This window comes from Oncorhynchus kisutch, linkage group LG14 (assembly GCF_002021735.2).
Source record: "Oncorhynchus kisutch isolate 150728-3 linkage group LG14, Okis_V2, whole genome shotgun sequence".
NCBI classification, from domain to species: Eukaryota; Metazoa; Chordata; class Actinopteri; order Salmoniformes; family Salmonidae; genus Oncorhynchus; species Oncorhynchus kisutch.
The window spans coordinates 64,004,618-64,031,059 of record NC_034187.2 but is presented as its reverse complement, the minus strand read 5'-3'; the positions used below and the strand labels follow the sequence as shown (position 1 = coordinate 64,031,059).

General features: G+C 42.1%; 1 protein-coding gene and 1 pseudogene across 1 annotated transcript in view; one reads left to right on the top strand and one right to left on the bottom strand.

The window, feature by feature from the left end:
* Positions 1-26,442, top strand: part of LOC109904417 (receptor-type tyrosine-protein phosphatase U-like) — a 268,951-nt gene that overhangs the window by 28,435 nt on the left and 214,074 nt on the right.
* On the bottom strand, positions 4,609-5,528 carry LOC116353496 (intelectin-like; annotated as a pseudogene).

The following is a 26,442-nucleotide window of genomic DNA, read 5'->3' as shown; positions in this document are numbered from 1 at the left end:
GATTTTTGATTTCATCTTCATTGATGCCAGAGTGATTAGAGGGACAATAGAGTGCTGAGTACCTGGCCGTTAGCAAGTTTGGTAGGCTACTAATGACCATCAGCAGCATCAGAGCTTGAAGAGACCTAATTACCATGAATAAACGGTCACGTTAAATTTGACTGCATTCATGACATGTGACCACCGGTGTGGTGGTAATACGGTCGCCGCAACAGCCCTACTCCTGCCTTTCATGTAGTTCTGAATATGATTTCACTTTCTCAAAGGGTAATGACTCAGTATCACTATAACTGTGTGGAATGCCTTAAATCAGCAGTGTCAAACTCATTCCATGGAGGCCAGAGTGTCTGCTGGTTTTTGCTTTTGCTTTACAATTAAGACCTAGACAACCAGATGAGGGAAGTTCCTTCTTAATTATTGTTCTTAATTCATCAGTCAAGTACAAGGAAGGAGCGAAAACCCGCAGACACTCGGCCCTCCATGGAATGAGATTGATCCTTACATAATAAATGACCAGCCCTGTATGCATCGGTTCCACTTTGAACCTAAACAGCAAAAAATAACCCACTTTTATCATTATTCAGAGAAAAAGATATGAAACCACGTAGCAGTCATTAATGAATTTAAATGTGGCAAATTGTCTCTATTTTCTGTTCCAAATACAGTAATTATCTTTCCTCTGTGTGCAGCGTGCTATGGAGCGATGACAATAGGGGATTAACAGGGTTTCTAATTCTCTTCCCAAATCCACTTTAGCCAGGCTAGTGAGTCTGCAGCTGAGCTGGGGTTTATAGCTAGTGAGTCTGACTTGGGGCTCAGCTAGGTTTATATCCCTCTCACACCACTGAGCTACTTCTGGCTAAAAGGAAGAGAGGGAGGGGGGGTGAGGGATGGTGAGAGGTGAGGGAAGGGAGGGCGGTTGAGAGAGGAGGGAAGGGGGAGGGCAAGAGACAAGGGGGGGTGAGGGAAGGGGGAGGGCAAGAGAGAAGGGGGGTGAGGGAGGGAGGAAGGGTGAGAGAGAAGGGGGGGTGAGGAGGGAAGGGGGCGGGAGAGGAGAGGAGGGAGAGGAGAGGAGGGAAGGGGGCGGGAGGGGAGAGGAGAGGAGGGGGCGGGAGGGGAGAGGAGGGAAGGGGGCAGGCGGAAGAGGGGGGAGGGAGGGTGAGAGAGCAGGGAAGGGGGATGGAGGGCAAGAGAGGAGGGAAGGGGTCGGGAGGGCGAGAGAGATGGGAAGGGGGAGGGAGGGCGAGAGAGGGGGGAAGGGGACAGGCTGGCGGGAGAGGAGAGGGGGGGTACGGGAGAGGAGAGGAGGGAAGGGGGCAGGCAGGCGGGAGAGGAGAGGGGGGGTACGGGAGAGGAGAGGAGGGAAGGGGGCAGGCAGGCGGGAGAGGAGGGAAGGGGCGGGCGGGCGGGAGAGGAGAGTAGGGAAGGGAAGGGGGCGGGAGAGGAGAGGAGGGTAGGGGGCAGGTGGGCGGGAGAGGAGGGGAGGGTAAGGGGCAGGTGAGCGGAAGAGAAGGGAAGGGGACAGGCGGGAGAGTAGGGAAGGGGGCGAGCGGGAGAGGAGAGGAGGGTAAGGGGCAGGTGGGCGGGAGAGGAGGGAAGGGGGCAGGCGGGAGAGTAGGGAAGGGGGCGAGCGGGAGAGGAGAGTAGGGAAGGGCGCGGGAGAGGAGAGGAGGGAAGGGGGCGGGAGAGGAGAGGAGGGAAGGGGGCGGGAGGGAGAGAGGAGGGAAGGGGGAAGGAGGATGAGGTGGGAGAGGAAGAATGGATGGGGAGAGACAGAGAGAAGGGGACCATGACCCTGCCTGCTTTCTCCTCTGCAGTACTGACAGGTGGAAACCTGATGTACCAGGGTCATAATGTCTCTCCCCTGACACCCATACTATAGGACCCGTTCACCTATAGGTTGAGGACAGAGACTATAGGAACACTTTTCATGCCAGCCAGGTAGAATACATCTACCTTCTTATCCCTCCTCCCTTCTTCTACTACCTTCTGAACCCTGAGAGTAGTGGCCAGATGGAGCGTTTAGCGACTATCTAATTAGTCCTCAGGCTTTGACACTCCCTCACTGTCTCATGTGTTTTTCCTCCCTCTCCATAGACCTCACTATCAGTTAGCTTCAGATTGGGCAAAGGTGCACATAACTCAGTGTCCTATGTATGTAACAGATGTTGATCGTACTCTCCTTGCGTTGTGTTTTGTCCAAATAAATCACCCCAGCCAGTGGTCCCAGTTGAGCATTATTTATTATCTGCTGTTGTTACATAGGAAACAGCACGTTAGTTGTGCAGGGCTTGATGATGTTGATGGCTGTCGATGGTATAATCTGTAGTATGAAAACAACTGTGTTAGCAGTGGGCTTATGGGACCAGCATGCTAGCTAACACACTTATATACAGCATTGTAAAATATAACATAGAAAACAGTATTCAGATCGTGACCTACCCCTTGCATCACATTTTCATTTGGATGAGACCTGACGTTCGCGATCTCCCCCTATCTGCAAGCGGGGCCAATCACAACATCATCGGAATTGTCATTGGAATTGAACCAACCAAGAAGAATGCTTGAACATTAAATAGACCTTTCTTTAGAGGCAAGTGGAAACATAACCAACCCTGTTACATGTAGAGTTTGTATCCATGACCATGACATACATTGGGGTCAGAAATTATTGACACTTGACCAAGATGAGCAAAAATGACTGTATAAAATAAATAATTAAAATACTTCACTGTATTGTATGCTTAAAAAAATTGGCAAATTATATTATTTTATACTAAGACTAATTGCTCAGAGAAAGAGATTTTATTTAACAAGTATTTTTTTTTTTTTTAATCTCAGATTGACACTGTTTTCAACACCACACCTTGCCAGGATAACTGCACTGAGCCTTTTTCTGAAATGTTTTATGAGTTGGAGAACACATTGGGAGGGATCTTAGACCATTCCTCCATACAGAATCTTTTCAGTTCCTTGATATCCTTTGTCTGCGGTTAATGACTGCTCTCTTCATTTCAAACCACAGGTTTTCAAAGGGTTTGAAGTCCAACATTATCGACACCCTTGATAAAGGTGAGCAGTTAGTGTAAAATAATATAACTTCCCAATGTTTTGCTCATCTTTATCAAGGGTATTGATCATTTCGGACCCCACTGTTACTCATCTTGAGAGATTGAGGTGTGTGTGTGTGTGTGTGTCAGGGTTCCCTCCGTAAGTAATGTGCTAGCCTGCAGGCTACCCCTGTGTTGCTCATCGGCGCTTTGATACACACACACGCACACACACACACACACACACACACACACACACACACACACACACACACACACACACACACACACACACACACACACACACACACACACACACACACACACACACACACACACACACACACACACACACACACACACACACTGCTCTGTCACCACCATACATAAGACCTTCTGTCTATGCACAGCCTTTCAGCCATTTGCCTATATGCGTGTGCATATGTGTATGTGTGTTTGTGTACAGTTGTATGTGACTGTGATCCTAACACAAGGTGAGTGTGTTAGCCAGAACACCCTAGTTATGTGTCTTTTCCTCTGAGGGTGGTGGGAACATCTCTGGCTCTCAACCTTCCCGGAAAGCTTCAACCAGGGAAACAGACCCAGAAATAATGATGCTGTACGGCCATGGACATTCTGAGACTCGGCTAGGCTGGTGGCTTTTCTTCTCTTCATCATTATGTCGCCTGCCGCCTCTTGGCTGTGTGTGTGTGTGTGTGTCCCAGAGGAGCGCCATTAGTTGGATACGATCATGTCAAGTGTCTTTCTTCAAGAGACAAACATGTTTTAATCTGACAGCCAGCAGCATGTACTGTATATCTACATTTCAAAACATCACACAGCTAGTCGTGTGAAAACACTGGGGTATCATTACGGCACTCAGAACACGTCCTCTCGATGTCCTTTCTCCTCTGTCTCCCTCTCTCTCTCTCACCTTCTCTCTTTCGCCTGATCTCTCTCTCTCTCTCTCTCGCCTTCTCTCTCTCCTTCTCCTTCTTAGAGAGATGGTGAGTAGGTATTCTATCTCATAGACAAAGTTCTGCCAAGGTCCCAGGGGTTGTGTTGGTTGTTGTAGGCAAAGATAGACCCATATGGAGGAGTAAGTTCACCTTAACCCACCCACCAAAGAAAGATTCTGATGAAAAAGTACAGTAGGCTCATTTCATGCTCTCAAATCTATGGACTACTTTATTGCAGAAAGAAAGTTCAAACAAGCACACACAATCCATACAGACGTTCCAACCCCCATCACCCCAACACAACAGATGTCACAAAGTAGATTACAGTAACCTTACAGTATTTCAGTTATGACCCTCACGTGACATAATAATATATGTCACAATATCAACTATAAGCATTTAATGAGTGTATAAGACGCACATCTTTTTATGACGCATGGAATGGTTGATGCTTTATACTGTTTCTTTATAGTAATGGAATTAATAGAGAAAAACAAATAAAAAGTATTACCAAAATGACTTTTAAATGTATTGTTTTAATCTGTACCCAAAAACCGTTCAATCAATAAAACAACCCAAATAAGTAAATGCATGGTGCATTAGCAGTAAAAGAGTAAGACAGCTGACTCAAGCATCTGTTTTGATGCACTAAAGCCTACATGGGTCCCATAGCCATTCCAGGCAAAGCCAGTGAAATCCCCACATTGAAGAGGGTTAGCCTCAGGGAAAAACCCACATCCACCTATACAGTAATGTTCAACATTACCACCTTTGGGTTTGACCCCAGAGCAGATGGCTGTGGCCGCCCGTTCATGGTTTATGGCTCTGAAACTGATGAAGCCTCCTTCATTCTCCCCTCCAGAGTAAGGGCCGTATACATTTTTGGTAGACTCTTTGTCCCCAAGGTCATACACTATGGGAATGGAGGGACCATTGTCGGACAGGTGTGCACCAACGTTGTACTCGACCGGGTAGCTGTGGAAGAGTTGGTACAGGTTTCCCCCGTACAGATGGAGGAAGTGCCTGTCAGTGTGGTAGCGCATGATGGCGGCCAGGTTCCAGTGGTTGACCGGAGTGTTGTTGGGAACATGCCACACCGACATGTCTTCTGCTTCGATGTCGTAGTAGCCAGGATTCTTGAAGTCGTCGTCCGTGGCTGCCTCCACTGTTCCGAAAGTCTTCCTGTTTGCCCAGTTGCCCACTTCCTGTAGATGTTGTCTTCATGCACGCTTGCCACCAGAGTCCAGCCGCCGCCCGCTGTGGTCATGTCGCAGAAGGTCTGGTAGACCACCCCAGTAGCTGTGGTCAGGTAGTACAGGCCGTTCTCAGTTTGACCATATTTATCCTTAACTTCCTTGCAGTTTCTGGCATTGAACTGAGCCCTATTTCTCAACTCATTAACTGTGACAACTTTTGGAGCACTTGCCTGCCCAACCTTCTTTACAGAATCAAGTGCCGAAGTGGTGGTGCATGATGTCTGAAGTAGCATCAGTAGAGGGATCGTCAGCAGGTACATCATGTCTGTTGTAGTAAGGTTTCAGTGAGGATCTGTTGAACCTTTTGCTTTCTTGAGGTACTTATATGTTAAGTCCTTGGCAATGCTCCAAATCCAATGTTTGATAAAGCACATGTGTTTTTAACAATGACATGCCTGGCAAATGTGGTCATTTGCACTCATAGTCGAACAGATCTTTGCATACCTTGTGTGCAGAGATTAATAAAACACTGTGATGTGATCATTTAGGACAGTCCACATTAAACCAACATGTAGGCAGTAGGCAGCAGTAGTTTAATCTCCCTACATGGATATATCAACCAACAATATATTTGTGACAATTTCTTTTAAGGTGCATATATTAGCCACTAATGAGTATTTTATAAGTGTATATACAAGTAGCTAATAAGGTCTTTATTATATCTTATTAGCAATAGATTAGGCCTTTTTATTAAAGGTGCAATATGCAGAAATGGCTCAGCTGCTGGTTGCAAAAATTTGAATAGTTAGCCTAATTTCAGTTTATGTGAGAAAACAAGCAGTCATTGTGTAGAGAATCATTGTACCGTCTAAATCATAACCAAAATCGAAAGTTTAGAATGGGGAAAAATATAAATACCACACATAAAACAGATCTACGCTTCTTATACTTGCTTTCAATGCGAATTACAGATCTATAACTCATATATCTATGTGAATTTGGCCCGGCGGACGCCGAAAAAGTTTTAAGTATTTTTCTTTTTCAATCATGTGTTACTGGCCAATCCTTAATAAGCTCATTATTAGTCATAATAGAGACATATTAGTATTTAATAAGGGGCAAGTTACACAACAAACATACTCTTAGTAAGCTGTCTCAATGTGGGACTAATAAGGACACAGTGCCTTAAAAATGTGCTCCCTTTTCTAAAGTGTAACCATGTTTTTACTTGCAAAAATATTGTCCAGAAATGACCTCATTGGACAGAATGGGTCACACCTCCCCACACCCATGAGTAAAAGCATGCAATGTTTGTGTGAAACAAAGGATTTGTGTAGTATCATGAAATAAGACATTGATTCACATTACAGTGCATTCAGAAAGGATTCAGACCCCTTCACTTTATTCACATTTTGTAACTTTACAGCCTTCTTTTAAAATGGATTTAATACAAATAAATCCCTCATCAATCTACACACAATACCCTATAATGTCAATGTCAAATATTTACATAAGTATTCTGGATATTTACTCAGTACTTTGTTGAAACACCTTTGGCAGCGATTACAACCTCGAGTCTTCTTGGGTTTGACTCTACAAGCTTGGCACACCTTTATTTGGGGAGTTTCTCCCATTCTTCTCTGCAGATCAAGCTATCAGGTTTGATGGGGAGCATCGCTGTTCATGCATTTTCTTCCTCATCAATCTACACACAATACCCCGTAATGACAAAGCAAAAACAGGTTTTTAGAAATGTTTGCAAATGTATTGGGAATTAAAAACCTATCCTATTTACATAAGTATTCAGACCCTTTGCTATGAGACTCGAAATTGAGCTCAGGTGCATCCTGTTTCTATAGATCATCCTTAAGATGTTTCTACAAATTAATTGAAGTCCGCCTGTGGTAAATTAAATTGATTGGACATGATTTGGAAAGGCACACACATTTGTCAGAGCAAAAACCAAGCAGTGAGGTTGAAAGAGATGTCCATAGACCTCCAAGACAGGGTTGTGTCAAGGCACAGATCTGGGATAGAGTACAAAAATGTATGCAGCATTGACGGTCCCCAAGAACACAGTGGCCTCTATCATTCTTAAATGGAAGAAGTTTGGAACCACCAAGACACTTCTTAGAGCTGGCCGCCCTGCCAAACTGAGCAATCAGGGGAGAAGGGCCTTGGTCAGGTAGGTGACCAAGAACCCGATGGTCACTCTGACAACACTCCAGAGTTCGTCTGTGGAGATGGGAGAACCTTCCAGAAGGACGATCATCTCTGCAGCACTCCACCAATCAGTCAATATGGTAGAGTGGCCAGACGGAAGCCACTCCTCAGTAAAAGGCACATGACAACCCGCTTGGAGTTTGCCCAAAGGCACCTAAAGGTCTCTCAGACCATGAGAAACATGATTCTCTGGTTTGATGAAACCAATGTTGAACTCTTTGGCCTGAATGCCTAGCATCATGTCTGGCGGAAACCAGGCCCCGCTCTCATCACCTGGCCAAGGTTTTTCAGCGGCAGGGACTGGGAGTCTAGTCAGGATCGAGGGAAAGATGAAGGGAGCAAAGTACAAAGAGATCCTTAATGAAAACCTGCTCCAGAGTGCTCAGGATCTCAGACTGGGATAAAGGTTCTCCGTCCAACAGCACAACGACCCTAAGCACACAGCCAAGACAACACAGGATTGGCGTCAGGACAAATCTCTGAATGTCCTTGAGTGGTCCAGCCAGAGCCCGGACATGAACCCGATCTAACATCTCTGGAGAGACCTGAAAATATCTGTACAGCGATGCTCCCCATCCAACCTGACAGAATGTGATCTGCAGAGAAGAATGGGAGAAACTCCCCAAATACAGGTGTGCCAAGCTTGTAGTGTCATACCCAAGAAAACTCGAGTCTGTAATCGCTGCCAAAGGTGCTTCAACAATGTACTGAGTAAATCTTCTGAATACTTATGTAAATGTGATATTTCAGTTAGTTCTTTTCTTTGTTCTTTCCCCCCAAAAAACGTATTTGTCATTGTGGGGTGTTGTGTGTAGATTGATGAAGGGAAAAAATGATTCAATCAATTTTAGAATAAGGCTGTAACGTAACAATATGTGGGAAAAGTTAAGGGGTCTGAATATTTTCCAAATGCACTGTATATCATATACGCGTGATTATTAGCAACTGAACGTCCATAGTGTATATCTTTCAATCACAACCCTTACAGGAATAATAGGCTTCTACGCAAACAGTTGTGGCAAACCTTTGGGCAATTTGTCTCAAATTTGAGGCAAGCTCATATTTTCACATGCAAATTCGTTTTGTGGCCAAATGTTGCAGTACATATACATATTCTGGAAAACTTGTGGCGAACATTCTACTGTTTGCCGCAAATGTGCTGCAAACTCAGTATGAATATGCAAATTAGATCAGGGTTTTGGTTATTGTGTGTTAACATTGAAATGTTGTATCAACATAAACAAAATCACAACTTTAAATGAACTTTCTGAGAAAAGAAACAAAACATACTAATATAGTAAATATAATAAACAACATGTTCAATGTCTTAACAGATAAAAAATAAATCCTATACAACTTGAAATCATCACTATGGTAATGAAGAAAAGAGCAAATACGGGATATTTCCCAAATAAATTGTTTATTTAATCTTTTTATGTAGCTACAACATTTACTTGAGAGAAATGTGAACACTATGGCATGTTGACCTTAGAATGTTTAAAGGGACAACTATAAAATGATTTACATGAGCCAAGTGTTAACTGAGCAATAGATTTCAACCAATGGGAGTTTAATAAAAGATAATTAACAAAATGTAAATAATTAAAACAAAAACTAAATCAAACCCAGTTCATAAGTATTGCCTTTGTGAGTGAACTTTGGAAATGACGGCCCTGTGGAAGTACAACGCTTGTTGAATGCATGAACTGAAACAATCAGAAATCACAAAACATACGAAATTAGGATACTGAAAACATTTTATTTTGGCAACTTAAAAAAGGTAGTAATAGACTTATGCCTAATATGGCAATTCATAATGTTTTTTCAAAATGAATTATTGTTACACTCTAAAACATGCTGCATTAAAAATAACCCAATTTGGGTCATTTTGACAACCCAATGCTGGGTCAATATTGGACAAGCACAGTATTGGGTTAATTCAACCCAGTAGGGTTGGGTTGTCCTTCTAAAGTAGTGCCTTGCGTTGAGCGCTTGACCCAACTGCTAGGTAAATTAGACCATATTATTGCTGGGTTAAAACAACCCAGTGTGTTGCATTGTGACAAACCCAGAACATTGGGTTGGGGGATCTACCCAGCAGCTGGGTCATTTATGTAATCATTGGTTTATTTTCAGTGTAATTCTAATTTTAATTTTGCTTATATATGTTTGCCTTCTCTACCATCCCACCCTCTCATTTTCCTACACACAATCAAGATACAATATTGAATATCAAATAATGAATTTGTATTGCCTGCATTTCAGAACATCAGAGCATTTTTTTAATAGCAAATTTAAACAAAGCCCTATTGTTGAAGTATGTGTCATTTCATTAAACAAGATTTCATAATAGGATTGATGATTCAAATGGATTTATATTATTTCATCAACCAAACAGTCCAAACATGAGACTAAAGCCTCAGCTGAACTTGATGTTCACACTCAGATTGCCATCTGAGACAAACATACGTGCGTGTAAAGCCCAAATCGGGCGGAGAAACTGCGTCAACGGCGTCAAAATGTGCACACAAGAGTAGAGCGTGTCAATTCGCATGCACTGTGTAGCCTATGCCAACTTAATGGTCATGAGAATCCATAATAAACACTTGTGTTTGTTACGTTCGCTATGTAGCCCTTTTGAATTATTGTTGTGTGTTCCATTTATTTGGGGAGTTATGCGTTACAGAATTTGGAACGCTGTTCCTTTCATTCAAGGTTTACAAATGCTATCATCTAATTTCCCCATCAATCTCCCTATGCCTATCCACCATTTAAACGTGCAGGCAAGTCATTGAAGGATTTTCTGGTCTCTTCGAAGCTGTCTCGGAATGTCTTCCTGACAATCTTGTAGACTGGTGTTGGGAGGTCCACTGGCAGAAGTCTTAAAGCGATGTCACCTTGTGTATCTTAAGAGAATGTTTAGTGAATAACTAAAAATTCATGTGCATTTAAGGCACCATCAGCAGAGTCATTTCAAACTATACCTGCACTTTGAAGAGAAAGATCTTGGGCCTGCTACTCTCGGCTGGCAAAGTAATTTTTTTGTCCTTGTAGACAGCGATCCAGTTCTCAGTGAGTTTCCCCAGGCAGTCCAGGTTTAAATTGGAGAATTCCTGAGCAATCTGTAGTAAAGTGGACAAACAATTACTTTTTAATCATTAGTCTGGCTAACACCTAACTCTCGAAGTCCTCCTGACCTCAGTCTGGAATGGCTCTTTAATATTGTCGGCACAGTGCATTGATAATCAAGGGGGCTGTGCTTTTACTAGTTGGCTCTCTGTCTTTCACACTCAAACACCCACACGCACAGCCACACTGAGCCCCTGAGCGCTGCCCCCTTCTATTATGATGGTTGGATTTTCTAATCCAAACAATGAGGTCTCAACCCCTAGGAGAAAGAAATCATTTGAGAGAACCAATCAAACCCCATTGCACAATTTATGAGAGAATATTGCATTAACAAACAGCCTCATTTCCAGATCAGTGTGTTCACAGCTCTCCCTGCGGTGTGAGTTACGTGGGTTCCGTCAGCCAGGCTAGTTAATCACAGCAAACAGAATCAAATTCAAGTCTTAATGTTTTTGTAAAAAAAAAATACCCACCATGCCTGGAGTATCCAGCAGAGGCGGATACTCTCGTACTATCTCGACTGTCTTGTCCCCATTCTGTCTGGTCCACTGAGCCCTCTGGATTGCGGTGTCCTTCAGGTACTCCACAACATGGATTGCCGGCCAGATGTTGTTCTTTAGCCACGTGGGTCATGTGGGCTGCCCTCTCACATTTGACACTGTTGTGAGCACAAAATATTCAATGAATTATACATTCCTTATACCAATCAGTTTTCAAAATTCACAACAAATCTTTCAACGTGTACCTGGCAACACCCGGCTATGGCTCAAACTTGGTGTGTCACTTGGGGTTTCCACAGTCCTATGTATTCACGTGTGTCCCGGGGACCCCCCTTCGTGTATGAAAAGGGTGGCGTTTACTCACTGCGTGTAAGTATTTTATTTTCTTCTTTAACTTCAGCCTATAGTCGAGTCGTCCAAAAGCAAGAGCGTTTCCTGGTCTATCTCCTCCACTACAATCAGAACGGTGTGGGGGACTGCCTAAATCCACATCTTCGGCGCCCGTGGAGCAGTTGTTGTTAACTGCCTCGCTCAAGGACAGAATATTTTTGGCTTCATGGTTCTAAGAGACTCTGATGAAGTTAGGTCTTTCAAGTTTCCGTTAAGGTACTATTGGTTATCAATGACAATGTGGGAGACGTACATGTAGTTTCTGATTTACACTGGGTCAATAAAAAACTGTTTTGTTTTTGCCCACTGCTCTGTCCACTCACTCTCAAAAAGGAATTTCTCAGTTTTACTTACCCTCCAACTTTGGAATATGAGGCTAGGTTCCACTCATTGAGCGTATCCTTTACAAAGCTGTCCATTGACCTTGACATAATTTCTTTTTTTGAAAGATAGTATAGCTAGCTAACTTAGCTACATCAAATTTAAGGTGAGCTCTAACTACAGATAGAACAATGCTTTGCTCAAAGGTTACTGTTGGCTAATCCCATTCTGTACAAATTTACGCAACCGCGACATTCAAACAATGCTGCAATGAAAACTAATGGGACTGTAGCGAGCGACTGTGTTGGCATCAACATCTGGGGTGTGAACTACACTTCTATTCAAGCGTTGATTGACATGGTAATGGCCCAATAGTATTGGAGAAAATTTGACAAAACAGACACCTCCGATGCTGTATTTTAAATTGTGATGTGTGATGACATAACGTACAGCACGCATAATGCAACTAAGCCTCTCTCCACCAGGTGTGGCGCCTCTCTCACAGATTCAAAATAAGAAAGGGACAGGGTAATGGGGATACCTAGTCAATTGTACAACTGAATGCGTTCATTTTTTTTGTGTCATCAAGCCAACATGACTCTCAAAAGCCACGACAGCCGCTGTCTTCTTCTGAAGATAACTTTAGACCTGCCTGAAAAACCCCATTCAAATTTGACACAAACCTTTAAATAGGTATGTAATAACACATTATATAAACTTTTTGTAGTGTTTTATTTTCATTTTAGAGGTGATAAATTGGGGGTGGGGTGAAAAAAGCTTTATCTCTCCCTTTCCATACCACGCAGCGGCCCAAACTGTTGCATATACACTGACTCTACTTGCAATGAACGCAAGAGAAGTGACACAATTTCACCTGGTTAATATTGCCTGCTAACCTGGATTTCTTTTAGCTAAATATACAGGTTTAAAAATATATACTTCTGTGTATTGATTTTAAGAAAGGCATTGATGTTTATGGTTAGGTACACATTGTAACAACGATATGCGCCGCATCGATTATATGCAACGCAGGACACGCTAGATAAACTAGTAATATCATCAACCATGTGTAGTTAACTAGTGATTATGATTGATTGATTGTTTTTTATAAGATACGTTTAATGCTAGCTAGCAACTTACCGTGGCTTACTGCATTCACATAACAGGCAGTCTCCTCGTGAAGTGCAATGTAATCAGGTGGTTAGAGCGTTGGACTAGTTAATTGTAAGGTTGCAAGATTGAATCCCCTGATAAGGTAAAAATCTGTCGTTCTGCCCCTGAACGAGGCAGTTAACCCACCGTTCCTAGGCCATCATTGAAAATAAGAATGTGTTCTTAACTGACTTGCCTAGTTAAATAAAGATTCAATAAAGGTGTAAAATAAACAACAACAAAAAACGGCCAAATCGGTGTCCAAAAATCCCGATTTCCGATTGTTATGAAAACGTGAAATCGGCCCTAATTAATCGGCCATTACGATTAATCGGTCGACCTCTAGTGCTGATGCATCCTCCTCCCAATACAACCTCTTCCAACACCACTGGTAGGGGAAGGGTATCCATCTGCAAAAGTTAAGTTTTGCTTTGATGTCAAATGAACTCCTATTGTTGCAACCTTAGCTGTTGTGCTAGCTAACATGCTATTGAACTGTGAGACTAGCATTTTGACATGCATATTGGTATGAAAAGACATCAACATATTCACCTAAAAATACGTGTTTAGGCAAATCATTAGTTAGCTAGCTAGCATATTAATTGTTTAAAAATATGATAGCTGACAAATTGAAACTGGTATTAACAAAATTTATTTGACTCTATCCCATAAAACATGACATCGTTAACTAGGAATCATTTAGCTAATAAATGTAAAAGTTTATTAGGAAGTTTAATAAGTTAGACACTCACCAGACAACTTTGGTAGGTAGCAAACTAACTAAACTCAGCAAAAAAATAAACTGTTTCAGAACCCTGTCTTTTTCAGGACCCTGTCTTTCAAAGATAATTCATAAAAATTCAAATAACTTCACAGATCTTCATTGTAAAGGTTTTAAACACCATTTCCCATGCTTGTTCAATGAACCATAAACAATCAATGAACATGCACCTGTGGAACGGTCGTTAAGACACTAACAACTTACAGACGGTAGGCAATTAAGGTCACAGTTATGAAAACATGACACTAAAGAGGCCTTTCTACTGACTGAAAAACACCAAAAGAAAGATGCCCAGGGTCCCTGCTCACCTGTGTGAAAGTGCCTTAGGCATGCTGCATTGAGGCATGAGGACTGCAGATGTGGCCAGGGCAATAAATTGCAATGTCCGTACTGTGAGATGCCTTAGACAGCACTACAGGGAGACAGGACGGACAGCTGATCGTCCTCGCAGTGGCAGACCATGTGTAACAACGCCTGCACAGGACCGGTACATCCGAACTTCACACCTGCGGGACAGGTACAGTATGGCAACAACAACTGCCCGAGTTACACCAGGAACGCACAATCCCTCCATCAGTGCTCAGACTGTCCGCAATAGGCTGAGAGAGGCTGGACTGAGGGCTTGTAGGCCTGTTGTAGTAAGGCAAGTGGTCACAAAACCCTCCGTCGCTGGAACAGACAGGACTGGCAAGAAGTGCTCTTCACTGACGAGTCGCGGTTTTGTCTCACCAAGGGTGATGGTCGGATTCACGTTTATCGTCAAAGGAATGAGCGTTACACCAAGGCCTGTACTCTGGAGCGGGATCGATTTGGAGGTGGAGGGTCCGTCATGGTCTAGGGTGGTGTGTCACAGCATCATCGGACTGAGCTTGTTGTCATTGCAGGCAATCTCAACGCTGTGTGTTACAGGGAAGACATCCTCCTCCCTCATGTGGTACCTTTCCTGCAGGCTCATCCTGACATGACCCTCCAGCATAACAATGCCACCAGCCATATTGCTCGTTCTGTGCGTGATTTCCTGCAAGACAGGAATGTCAGTGTTCTGCCATGGCCAGTGAAGAGCCCGGATCTCAATCCCATTGAGCACGTCTGGGACTTGTTGGATGGGAGAGTGAGGGCTAGGGCCATCCCCCCCAGAAATTACCTGGAACTTGCAGGTGTCTTGGTGGAAGAGTGGGGTAACATCTCACAGCAAGAACTGGTAAATCTGGTGCAGTCTATGAGGAGGAGATGCACTGCAGTACTTAATGCAGCTGGTGGCCACACCAGATACTGATGGTTACTTTTGATTTTGACCCCTCCTTTGTTCAGGGACACATTATTCCATTTCTGTTAGTCACATGTCTGTTGAACTTGTTAAGTTTATGTCTCAGTTGTTGAATCTTGTTATTGTCATACAAATATTTACACCTGTTAAGTTTGCTGAAAATAAGCGCAGTTGACAGTGAGAGGACATTAATTTAGCTGAGTTTAAATAGCTTGGTTTCCATTTTCCAACAGATTTTCCTAATCCGCCTGATTGGTCATCAACAGTTACTGGTCTCTGATCTTGTGTTCACCAGAAGTAGCTTCTGGTAAACTGTTAGCCACTAGTGGCAATAAATATTGTTGCCACAGGTTTGCTACAGATTCAAATAGAATCTTGAGAGAATTGTCTGCAGGAATAAAAACTCGGGCGAACTGTTTGCCACTAATTGCAATAAATATTATTGTTGCCAAATGTTCAAATCAAATCAAATTGTATTTGTCACATACACGTGGTTAGCAGATGTTAATGCGAGTGTAGCGAAATGCTTGTGCTTCTAGGTCCGACAATGCAGTAATAACCAATGAGTAATCTAACCTAACAATTCCAAAACTACTATCTTATACACACAAGTGTAAAGGGATGAAGAATATGTACATAAAGATATATGAATGAGTGATGGTACACAACGGCATAGGCAAGATGCAGTAGATGGTATCGAGTACAGTATAGACATATGAGATGAGTAATGTAGGGTATATAAACAAAGTGGCATAGTTTAAAGTGGCTAGTGATACATGTATTACATAAAGATGCAGTAGATGACATAGAGTACAGTATATACATATACATATGAGATGAGTAATGTAGGGTATGTAAACATTATATTAAGTAGCATTGTTTAAAGTGGCTAGTGATATATTTTTACATCAATTTCCATCAATTTCCATTATTAAAGTGGCTGGAGTTGAGTCAGTGTGTTGGCAGCAGCCACTCAATGTTAGTGGTATATCACACATATGGTATATAACACATATGCAAACTCTCCATCACTGAACCATAGGCTAATCAAATACAAAGGATTGTTTTCGCATCACTGTCCAAATACATAGACTGGCAGCAAGTCCTAATACACACTGTAACGGACATTCTTCTGTTTAAGGTTTTAGGCTGGGTTTTTGTATAAGCACTTTGTGACATCTGCTGATGTAAAAAGGGAAATGGGCTTTATAAATACATTAGATTTTAATTGATGTTCCCAGGAAATTAGAGAGTAATGTACTTAAAGTGTTGTGTTGATATGGTGCCGGCTATTCTCATCCCCTGTACAAACGCATATAACACATACGTACAAACTCTCCCACACTGAACCATATGCTAAACAAATACATAGGCTAATCAAATGCAAATGCTCCCTCACTGAACCATAGGCTAATCAAAAACATATACTTGCAGCAAGTCCTAATACATAGTGGGCATTCTTATTTAAAGATACACTATGGAAGTGTATTATTTCATGAAACTTCACAAATCCTGTTTCAGGAACATTCTATGATTTTGTTCATGACTGTGGGGAGAGGTGATGTGCCCCTTTCTGTCCAGTTGGATCATTTCTGGACAATATTTCCTCAAGTAAGAAAAAGGTAACACTTTTTAATATAGGGAACACATCTTATAGGGAACACATCTTATAGGGAACACATCTTATAGGGAACACATCTTATCGGGAACACATCTTATAGGGAACACATCTTATAGGGAACACATCTTATAGGGAACACATCTTTATTAGTTCTACTTGGAGACAGTTTTCTAAGAGGGATTCTTGTGTAACTTGCTCTTTATTAAATACTAATGTCTTCATTATGACTAACAATGAGGTTATTAAGGATCGGCCAGTAACACATTACTTATAATGTTTGAATAATAAAACTTAATAAATGCCTTATTAGCTACTTGTATACACACTTATAAACTACAAATTGGCCTATGTGCACCTTAAAATGTCTTACCAATATTTTTACTGGCTATTTTACCAACTATCTGGTAAGAGTGGCGTGTTTCTTTTGGATGGTCTATATCGTACATGTTTAACCAGCTGCATTATTTCATCTGCAGATAGATATATAGACACTATACACTATAGCTTAGTATATCCCCTAGTTTATTTTTCAGGCGCGGAGCAAAGACCCCCTCATCCCCGTGGCACCAAAATTGTGAATGGTAACCAATAGAAGCCAAAGTCTTTGAAACAGGAGATTATCACTTACTGGAAGAGCTCGGCTTTGTTTGTTTGGAACGTTCGTTGTTTAAAAGTATTTTGGAAAGTTATTGGTGTATTTTATTTATTTAGTTTTATGTAACCTTTATTTAACTAGGCAAGTCAGTTCATAACAAATTCTTACTTACAATGACTGCCTACCAAGGCAAAAGGCCTCCTGTGGTGACGTGGGCCTGGGATGAAAAAAATTAAATACAATATAAATATAGGACAAAACACACATCACAACAAGAGAGACACAACACTACAAAAAGAGAGACCTAAGGCGGCAACATAACAGCAAAACATGACAACACAACATGGTAGCAGCACAAAATATGGTACAAACATTATTTGGCAAAGTCAAAAGCACAAAGGTCAAGAAGGTAGAGACAACAATATATCATACAAAGCAGCCACAACTGTCAGTACGAGTGTCCATGACTGAGTGTTTGAATGAAGAGATTGAAATAAAACTGTCCAGTTTGAGTGTTTGTTGCAGCTCGTTCCAGTCGCTAGTCGCAGCGAACTGAAAAGAGGAGCGACACAGGGATGTGTGTGCGTTGAGGACCTTTATCAGAATGTGACTGGCAGAACGGGTGTTGTATGTGGAGAATGAGAGCTGCAGTAGATATCTCAGATAGGGGGGAATGAGGCCTAAGAGGATTTTAGAAATAAGCATCAACCAGTGGGTCTTGCGATGGGTATACAGAGATCACCAGTTTACAGAAGAGTATAGAGTGCAGTGATGTGTCCTATAAGGAGCATTGGTGGAAAATCTGATGGCCAAATGGCAAAGAACATTTAGCTGCTCGAGAGCACCCTTACCTGCCGATCTATAAATTATGTCTCCGTAATATAGCATGGGTAGGATGGTCATCTGATTCAGGGTTAGTTTGGCAGCTGCGGTGAAAGAGGAGCAATTACGATAGAGGAAACTAAGTCTAGATTTAACTAGCCTGCAGCTTTGATATGTGCTGAGAGAAGGACAGTGCACCGTCTTGCCATACTCCCAAGTACTTGTATGAGGTGACTACCTCAAGCTCTAAACCCTCAGAGGTAGTAATAACACCTGTGGGAAGAGGGGCATTCTTCTTACCAAACCACATGACCTTTTGTTTTGGAGGTGTTCAGAACAAAGTTAAGAGTAGAGAAAGCTGTTGGACACTAAGAAAGCATTGTTGGAGAGCATTTAACACAAAATCCGGGAAGGGGCCACCAGAGTATAAGACTGTATCATCTGTATATAAATGGGTGAGAGAGCTTCCTACTGCCTGAGCAATGTTCTTGATGTAAATTGAGAAGAGCGTGGGGCCTAGGATTGAGCCTTGGGGTACACCCTTGGTGACAGGCAGTGGCTGAGACAGCATATTTTCTGAATTTATACACTGCACACTTTGAGAGAGGTAGTTAGCCAACCAGACCAAAGACCTTTCAGTGACCCCAATACTCCATTCCATTCCACAAGAATGGAATGGTCTACCGTATCAAAAGCTTTGGCCAAGTTAATAAAAATAGCAGCACAATATTGCTTAGAATCAAGGGTAATGGTGACATCATTGAGGACCTTTAAGGTTGCAGTGACACATCCATAACCTGAGCGGAAACCAGATTGCATACCCGAGAGAATACTATAGACATCATACCCCCTTTAAATAAAGGATGAACTGTGGCTGCCTTCCAAGCAATGGGAACCTCCCCAGAAAGGAGAGATAAGTTAAAAAGGTTGGAGATAGGCTTTACGATGATAGGGGCAGCAACATTAAAGAAGAAAGGGTCTAAACCATCTGACCCAGATGTTTTTTTTGGGGTCAAGTTTAAGGAGCTCCTTTAGCACCTCAGACTCAGTGACTGCCAGCAGGGATAAACTTTGTAGCAGGGCAGGGGAAAAAGAGGAAGAAACATTGGGGATAGTCCCATTATAAGGGGTGGGAGATGAGGAAATGTTGGACGGCAAGGGGGCATGGCTGAGTCAGAAAGGAATTTCCTAAAGAAATGGTGATTAAAGAGCTCATCCATGTGCTTCTTGTCAGTAACAACCACATCATCAACATTAACATGGTCAGCTGTGAGGAGGAGGGTTTATTCTCCAGGTCTTCAACTGTTTTCCAGAACTTATTGGGGTTAAACCCACAGAGAGAGAACTGCTCCTTAAAGTAACTAACTTCGGCCTTCCGGATAACCTGAGTGCACTTATTTCTCATTTGCCTGAACGATAGCCAGTCAGCCTGAGTATGCGTGTCCCGAGCCTTTCGCCAAATGCAATTCTTGAGGTGGAGTAATAACTCTGCAAGATCACCGTCGAACCAAAGGCTGAACATGATTTTAATTCTCATTTTCTTTATGGGGGCGTGTTTGTTAACAATACTACTGAAAATATTAAAAAAGAAGGTCCAAGCGTCTTCGACAGAGGGGATCAAGCTGATTCTATACCATTTTATAGTCCAGTTCATGAAGGAAGGCTTGCTCATTATTATTTTTTCGCAAGCATCTATGACAAATCAGGACAGGTCGTTTCACTGAGCAGCCATTACGAACACAGGCTGTAAAACAATGATCACTAAGGTCATTACAGAAAACACCAGACTGATAACTGTCAGGATTATTTGTGAGGATAACATCGATGAGAGTAGCCTTTTCTGGGTGTTTGGAGTCATACCTTGTGGGATTTGTCATAATCTGAGAAAGATTTAGGGAGTCCCATTGCTTTAGGACTTGGTCAAGTCCTAGTTTAGGTCACCTAGCAGGACAATTTCAGACTTAGTGTAAGGGGCCAGGAGAGAGTTTAGGGCAGATACGGTACAGGCTGGTGCTGATGGAGGACAATAGCACACAGCAACAGTCAACAAAGAGCTATTTGAAACTTTAATGCTTAAAACCAGCAAATCAAATTGTTTGTGGACAGACTTGGTAGAGACAACCGAGCACTGAAGTTGATCCTTGGTAAAGATTGCCACTCCCCCACCTTTGGAAGATCTATCTTGACAAAAAAGGTTATAACCAGAAGGTTAACATCATCATTCAAAACACTCTTCCTTAACCACGTCTCAGTAATGACCAACACATCTGGATTGGAGCTGTGACCCCACACTTTCAATTGATCCATTTTAGGTAATACGCTTCTAGTGATAACATGCAGAAAACCCAGGCTTTAAAGAGAGCAGAAATCAGTGAAGCAGATATCATAGCACAAGTCAGAATTGTGACTAGCAACAGTAGTTGGGCCAGGGTGTACATGCACATTTCCAGATATCATCAACAGTAATACAATCAAGGCACGGCACAGGACAGGGAGAGCTCTGCTGATTTATGACATCTGAATGTGCATCAGATGGCAACAAGATCATATTGTAAAGCAATTTCATAAGGTAACATGAATACAAAGCCGGTGAGAGGTGGTTAGAATAGGATAGGAGGCCAAAAGTCTGTGTAACCAATAGAGAGTCAGAGTCCCGGGTGTAGGAAGAAACATAGTCTGGCCCATGGTTGGGTAAAGAAAGTTTGTACTCAACAAAGTATGCAGGAGTCATGAGGCAAATAGCAAAATGCACAAGATAAAAAAAAATATATATAACGACTTGGGGCTAGCCATTGTAAGTTCAGAGTCACTCGCACCAACAGTGCATGTGTGCTGAAGCGGAGGGAAAGCTCTGGAGAGAGGGGTGAGTGTGGTTAAGGTACCTGTACCAGACGGTGAGACAGGCCAGGGCAGACGGTGAACAGATTGCCAGGTGGAACCCAAGCAGCAGTGCAGTAGGCAATGGGAGTAGGTGTCACACCCACTTGGAAGAAGCTTTTACTTCTGGAGGCAGATTTCTTGTAGAAAATGCCTGTGAATGGTCTTTGAACAGCAGGAGGGGACGCTTCAAAGACTCCTGACACTTGTTGGGCAAAAAGCCCTTTTACTTCACACCTTAGTGCTAATTGAATTTGTATCTGGTCTCTTCTTTCAAGCCTGGGAGCTCAGTTCCAGGTTGGAATGGTGTCCTCAGGTCTCTGCTGTTTGTCTCTGCTGTAGAGCACCCTCTGTATAGCTTGGAAAAAGAAAACCTTGGAAGCAGTAATCTCTCTGGTTAATTTTGGTCAAAATTATGTTGTAGGTTTGGAGTTTTGATACAGAGCGAAGGCCATGATGTGGATAGTAGCATCCTGCATATGTACCTGCCGAAAAATCCATGTTTATCTAACTCCAAAACTATCCATTTGTAATTAACATATTGAAAGATGTGAGAGCTCACATTAAGCTGTGTCTCTCTCTCTGAGGGGGGTGTGAGAAGCTACCTAGCTTCTTATGTTGGATCCGTGACACTGTTGGCATCAGTTGCTGGGACTGCTTGTATCTTTCCAGTGATTCTGCCGACCAAGGACGGGTCTGAGGAGCTATTTGGCGTTGCAGCTATCCTAGTTGCTAGCTAGCTGGACATCAAGCTAGCAAGGTGTTCTTGAACACAGATCGCGACGCAGTTAGCCATTGTGGCTGGGACCGCAGATTGTCCCGGTTTTGTGGCTGTCTAGATCCCTGCTGTTTGTTGTTTTCAGTCTTCCCCGTTATTGATACACATGCACCTGTTAAGAAACTGACTATTATAGAACCGTTAAGGCTCAATGGATTGATGAGGAATTGAAAAACTATATGGTTGAAAGAGTTGGGGCAAAAGGAGTGGCTAATAGCTTACTTACTGCAAATGACTAGCTTACTTACTGCAAATTGAGAAATTATGTGACTAAACTCAACAAAAAGAAGATTTTTTTTTATTATGAAGCCAAGATCAATGATGGAAAAAAAACTTTAAATGAAACTATGGGCAGAAAGACAAATTCAACTCTATCTTTCATCGAATCAGATGGCTTATTCATCATAAAACCATTTGATGTTGCCAATTATTTTAGTGATTATTTCATTGGCAAAGTGGGCAAACTTAGGCAGAAAATGCCCATGACAAACAGTGAGCAATTATATTCATGCATAGAAAAAACTAATAATGAAAGAAAAGCAGTGCAAGTTTGAATTTTGTGAAGTTAGTGTGGGAGAGGTGAAAAAAATTATTGTTATCGATCAATAATGACAAACCTCCTGGCATTGACAACTTAGATGGAAAGCTACTGAGGGTGGTGGCTAACTCTATAGCCACTCCTATCTCTCATATTTTTATTCTGAGCCTAGAGGAAAGTCTTTGTCCTCAGGCCTGGAGGGAAGTAATTCCGCTACCCAAAAGTGGTAAAGCGGCCTTTACTGGTTCTAACAGCCGACCTATAAGCTTGCTGCCAGCTCTTAGCAAACTGTTGGAAAAAATTGTGTTTGACCAAATACAATGCTATTTCTCTGTAAACAAATTAACAACAGACTTTCAGCATGCTTATAGAGGAGGGCACTCAACATGTACTGCATTGACACAAATGACTGATGATTGGTTGAAAGAAAGATTGTGGGAGCTGTACTGTAAGATTTCAGTGCAGCCTTTGATATTATTGACCATAACCTGTTGTTGAAAAACGTAAGTGCTATGGCTTTTCATCTTCAGAGCTATCTATCTAATATAACTCAAAATGTTTTCTTTAACGGAAGCGTCTCTAATGTCAAACATGTAAAGTGTGGTATACCGCAGGGAAGCTCTCTAGGCCCTCTACTCTTTTCTATTTTTACCAATGACCTGCCACTGGCATTAAACAAAGCATGTGTGTCCATGTATGCTGATGATTAAACCATATACGCATCAGCAACCACAGCTAATGAATTCACTGAAACCCTTAACGAAGAGTTGCAGTCTGTTTTGGAATGGTTGGCCAGTAATGAACTGGTCCTGAACATGGTAGAGGATGGTATTTGGTACAAATCACTCCTTAAGTGCTGGACCTCAGCTGAATCTGGTAATGAATGGTGTGGCTGTTGAACAAGTTGAGGAGACTAAATTACTTGGTGTTACATTAGATTACATTAGATTGTAAACTGTCAATGTCAAAACATATAGATTCAATGATTGCAAAGATGGGGAGAGGTCTAGCCACAATAAAGAGATGCTCTGTTTTTTTGACACCACACTCCAAAAAGCAAGTTCTGCAGGCTCTAGTTTAGTCTAATCTTGATAATTGTCCAATCGTGTGGTCCAGTGCAGCAAAAAAATACATAGTTAAGCTGCAGCTGGCCCAGAACAGAGCGGCAGGTTTTGCTATTAATTGTTTACATACACCTTAGCCAAATACATTTAAACTCAGATTTTCACAATTCCTAACCTAAGACAGGGGTCTTAGGTCAGTTAGGATCACCACTTTATTTTAAGAATGTGAAATGTCCGAATAATAGTCGAGAGAATGATGTATTTCAGCTTTTATTTATTTCATCACATTCCCAGTGGGTCATAAGTTTACATACACTCAATTAGTATTTGGTAGCATTGCCTTTAAATGGTTTAACTTGGGTCAAACTTTTTGGGTACCCTTCCACAAGCTTCCCACGATAAGTTGGGGGAAAGTTGGCCCATTCCTCCTGACAGAGCTGGTGTAACTGAGGGGTCATTGTCCATTTGGAAGACCCATTTGCGACCAAGCTTTAACTTCCTGACTGATGTCTTGAAATGTTGCTTCAATATATCCACATGATGTTCCTCCCTCATGATGCCATCTATTTTGTGAAGCACACCAGTCCCGCTCTTGCTGAGCGGCCTTTCAGGTTATGTCGATATAGGACTCGTTTTACTGTGGATGCAGATAATTTTGTACCTGTTTCCTCCAGCATCTTCACAAGGTCCTTTGCTGTTGTTCTAGGATTGATTTGCACTTTTCGCACCAAATTACGTTCCAAGCTGTTTAAAGGCACAATCAACTTAGTGTATGTACACTTCTGACCCACTGGAATTGTGATACAGTGAATTATAAATGAAATAATCTGTCTGTAAACAATTGTTGGAAAAATGACTTGTGTCATGCACAAAGTAGATGTCCAAACCGACTTGCCAAAACTATAGTTTGTTAACAAGAAATTTGTGGAGAGGTTGAAACATGAGTTTTAATGACTCCAACCTAAGTATATGTAAACTTCCGACTTCAACTGTAAATACTATGCATGTCAGTCTCTCTTGTCTAAGAGTTGAGAAGAGACTGACTGCATCACTTCTTCTCTTTATATGAAACATTCATGTGTTGAAAATCCCAAATTGTTTGCATAGTCAACTTACACACAGCTCTGAAACACACACTTATCCCACCAGACATGCCATCAGGGGTCTTTTCACAGTCCCCAAATCCAGAACAATTTCAAGAAAATGTACAGTATTATATAAAGCCCTTATTGCATGGAACTTCCTTCCATCTCATATTGCTCAAATAAACAGCAGTCTGGTTTTTAAAAAAAACTGAAAGCAACACCTTGAGGTACAACTCCTCCCCTATTTGACCTAGATAGTTTGTGTGTATGCATTGATATGTACTGTAGGCTACGTGTGCCTTTTTAAAAACGCATGTAGTTCTGTCCTTGAGCTGTTCTTGTCTAATGATGTTCTGTATTATGTCATTCTGTATTGTGTTTCATGTTTTGTTTGGACCCCAGGAAGAGGAGCTGCTGCTTTTGCAACAGCTAATGGGGATCCTAATAAAATACCAGATACCAAAATATATATTCAGTACATTATGGTGCTGTGCTATTCTCCATGCATGTTTTGTGTTTATTGACGTGAAGCTGAAAAAGTAACTTTACACCTTTTCTAAAAACAAATTCTTGCCCCACCTCCCACTGCCAGAGTATTGCAAAATAAAAGTAGAACAGAGAGTGATGGACCTGTAAATCAACTCAGTGTATGGCTGAATAAACTGCCTGTACTCCTGAATGTTAAATCGATCATTCTCCACCTCAGAAAACCCCATAAATTGAGCAGGTGGCTGATGGCAGTCGCACACGCACACCTTCAAGAACTGTATAGGACAGGTATAGGTCACATTGGCCAAGTGCTGACATAGATTAATTGAGGTCTTGTGACTCTTTCCTCCGTGTGTTTCACTGTGTGAGCGGGAGGACATGGGGGGACAAGGGGACAGAGTGATAGGAGGGGGGAACAGATCCCCTAGGGTTGCTTCTCTTTTGCCTTGCCCTCAAATAACCTCTCTGGACCCTTGTTCACAGTGCCGACGGTTACTGGTGAGTATTTCATGTACCGGGATTTTAAAAAGACAAGAAGACGCTGCTGTCTCGCTGCCATTTGGCCTGTGGCACCCTAACGACCTGAGATATGGAATATCTCCTCGATGTACACATCGATGTACACATCACTGACAATCTGAAATGGTCCACCTACACAAACAGTGTGGTGAAGAAGGCCCAACAGCGCCTCTAAGACCCTCACAAACTTTTACAGATGCAGGACAATGTTGTCCTCCAGGACAACTACAGCACCCGATGTCACAGGAAGGCCAAAAAGATTATCAAGGACATCAACCAACCGAGCCTCAGGCCTGTTCACCCCGCTATCATCCAGAAGGCGAGGTCAGTACAGGTGCATCAAAGCTGGGACCGAGACACTGAAAAACAGCTTCTATCTCAAGGCCATCAGACTGTTAAATAGTCATCACTAGCCGGCTTCCACCCGGTTACTCGACCTTGCACCTTAGAGGCTGCTGCCCTATATACATAGACATGGAATCACTGGTCACTTTAAAAATGGAACATTAGTCACTTTAATAATGTTTACATACTGCTTTACTCATTTCATGTGTATATACTGTATTTTAGTCAATGCTACTCCGACATAGCTCGTCCTAATATTTATACATTTCTTAATTACATTCTTCACTTTTACATTTGTGTGTATTATTGGGAATTGTTAGATACTACTGCACTGTTGGAGCTAGGAACACAAGCAATAACATCTGCTAAATATGTGTATGTCACTAATAACATTTGATTTGATACTATGGACACACACACATACACACTTCTTTTTCTTTCCTAGTGGTGACCTCAAAATCCTATTTTCTCTAAACCCAACTCTAATCCCAGTGTTTTCCATCAGCACCAGCTGTCAGCTAATCATTTTCCACTTTCCATATTAACTAGGCTACTTTTAATTTCAAAGTTTTAATTCGCTAGTCCATCGAGCCCTCTCCTGCTAGAGTGAACGGTATGCATCTCCTTGCGATCTATTGATAAGATAGGAACCTGTCAGTCACAAAGCGAGTGATGACAGGGAAATGCAGAAGAGAGGAAGAGGCGAAGCGAGAGATTACACTCTCACCAAAATCTGTCCAA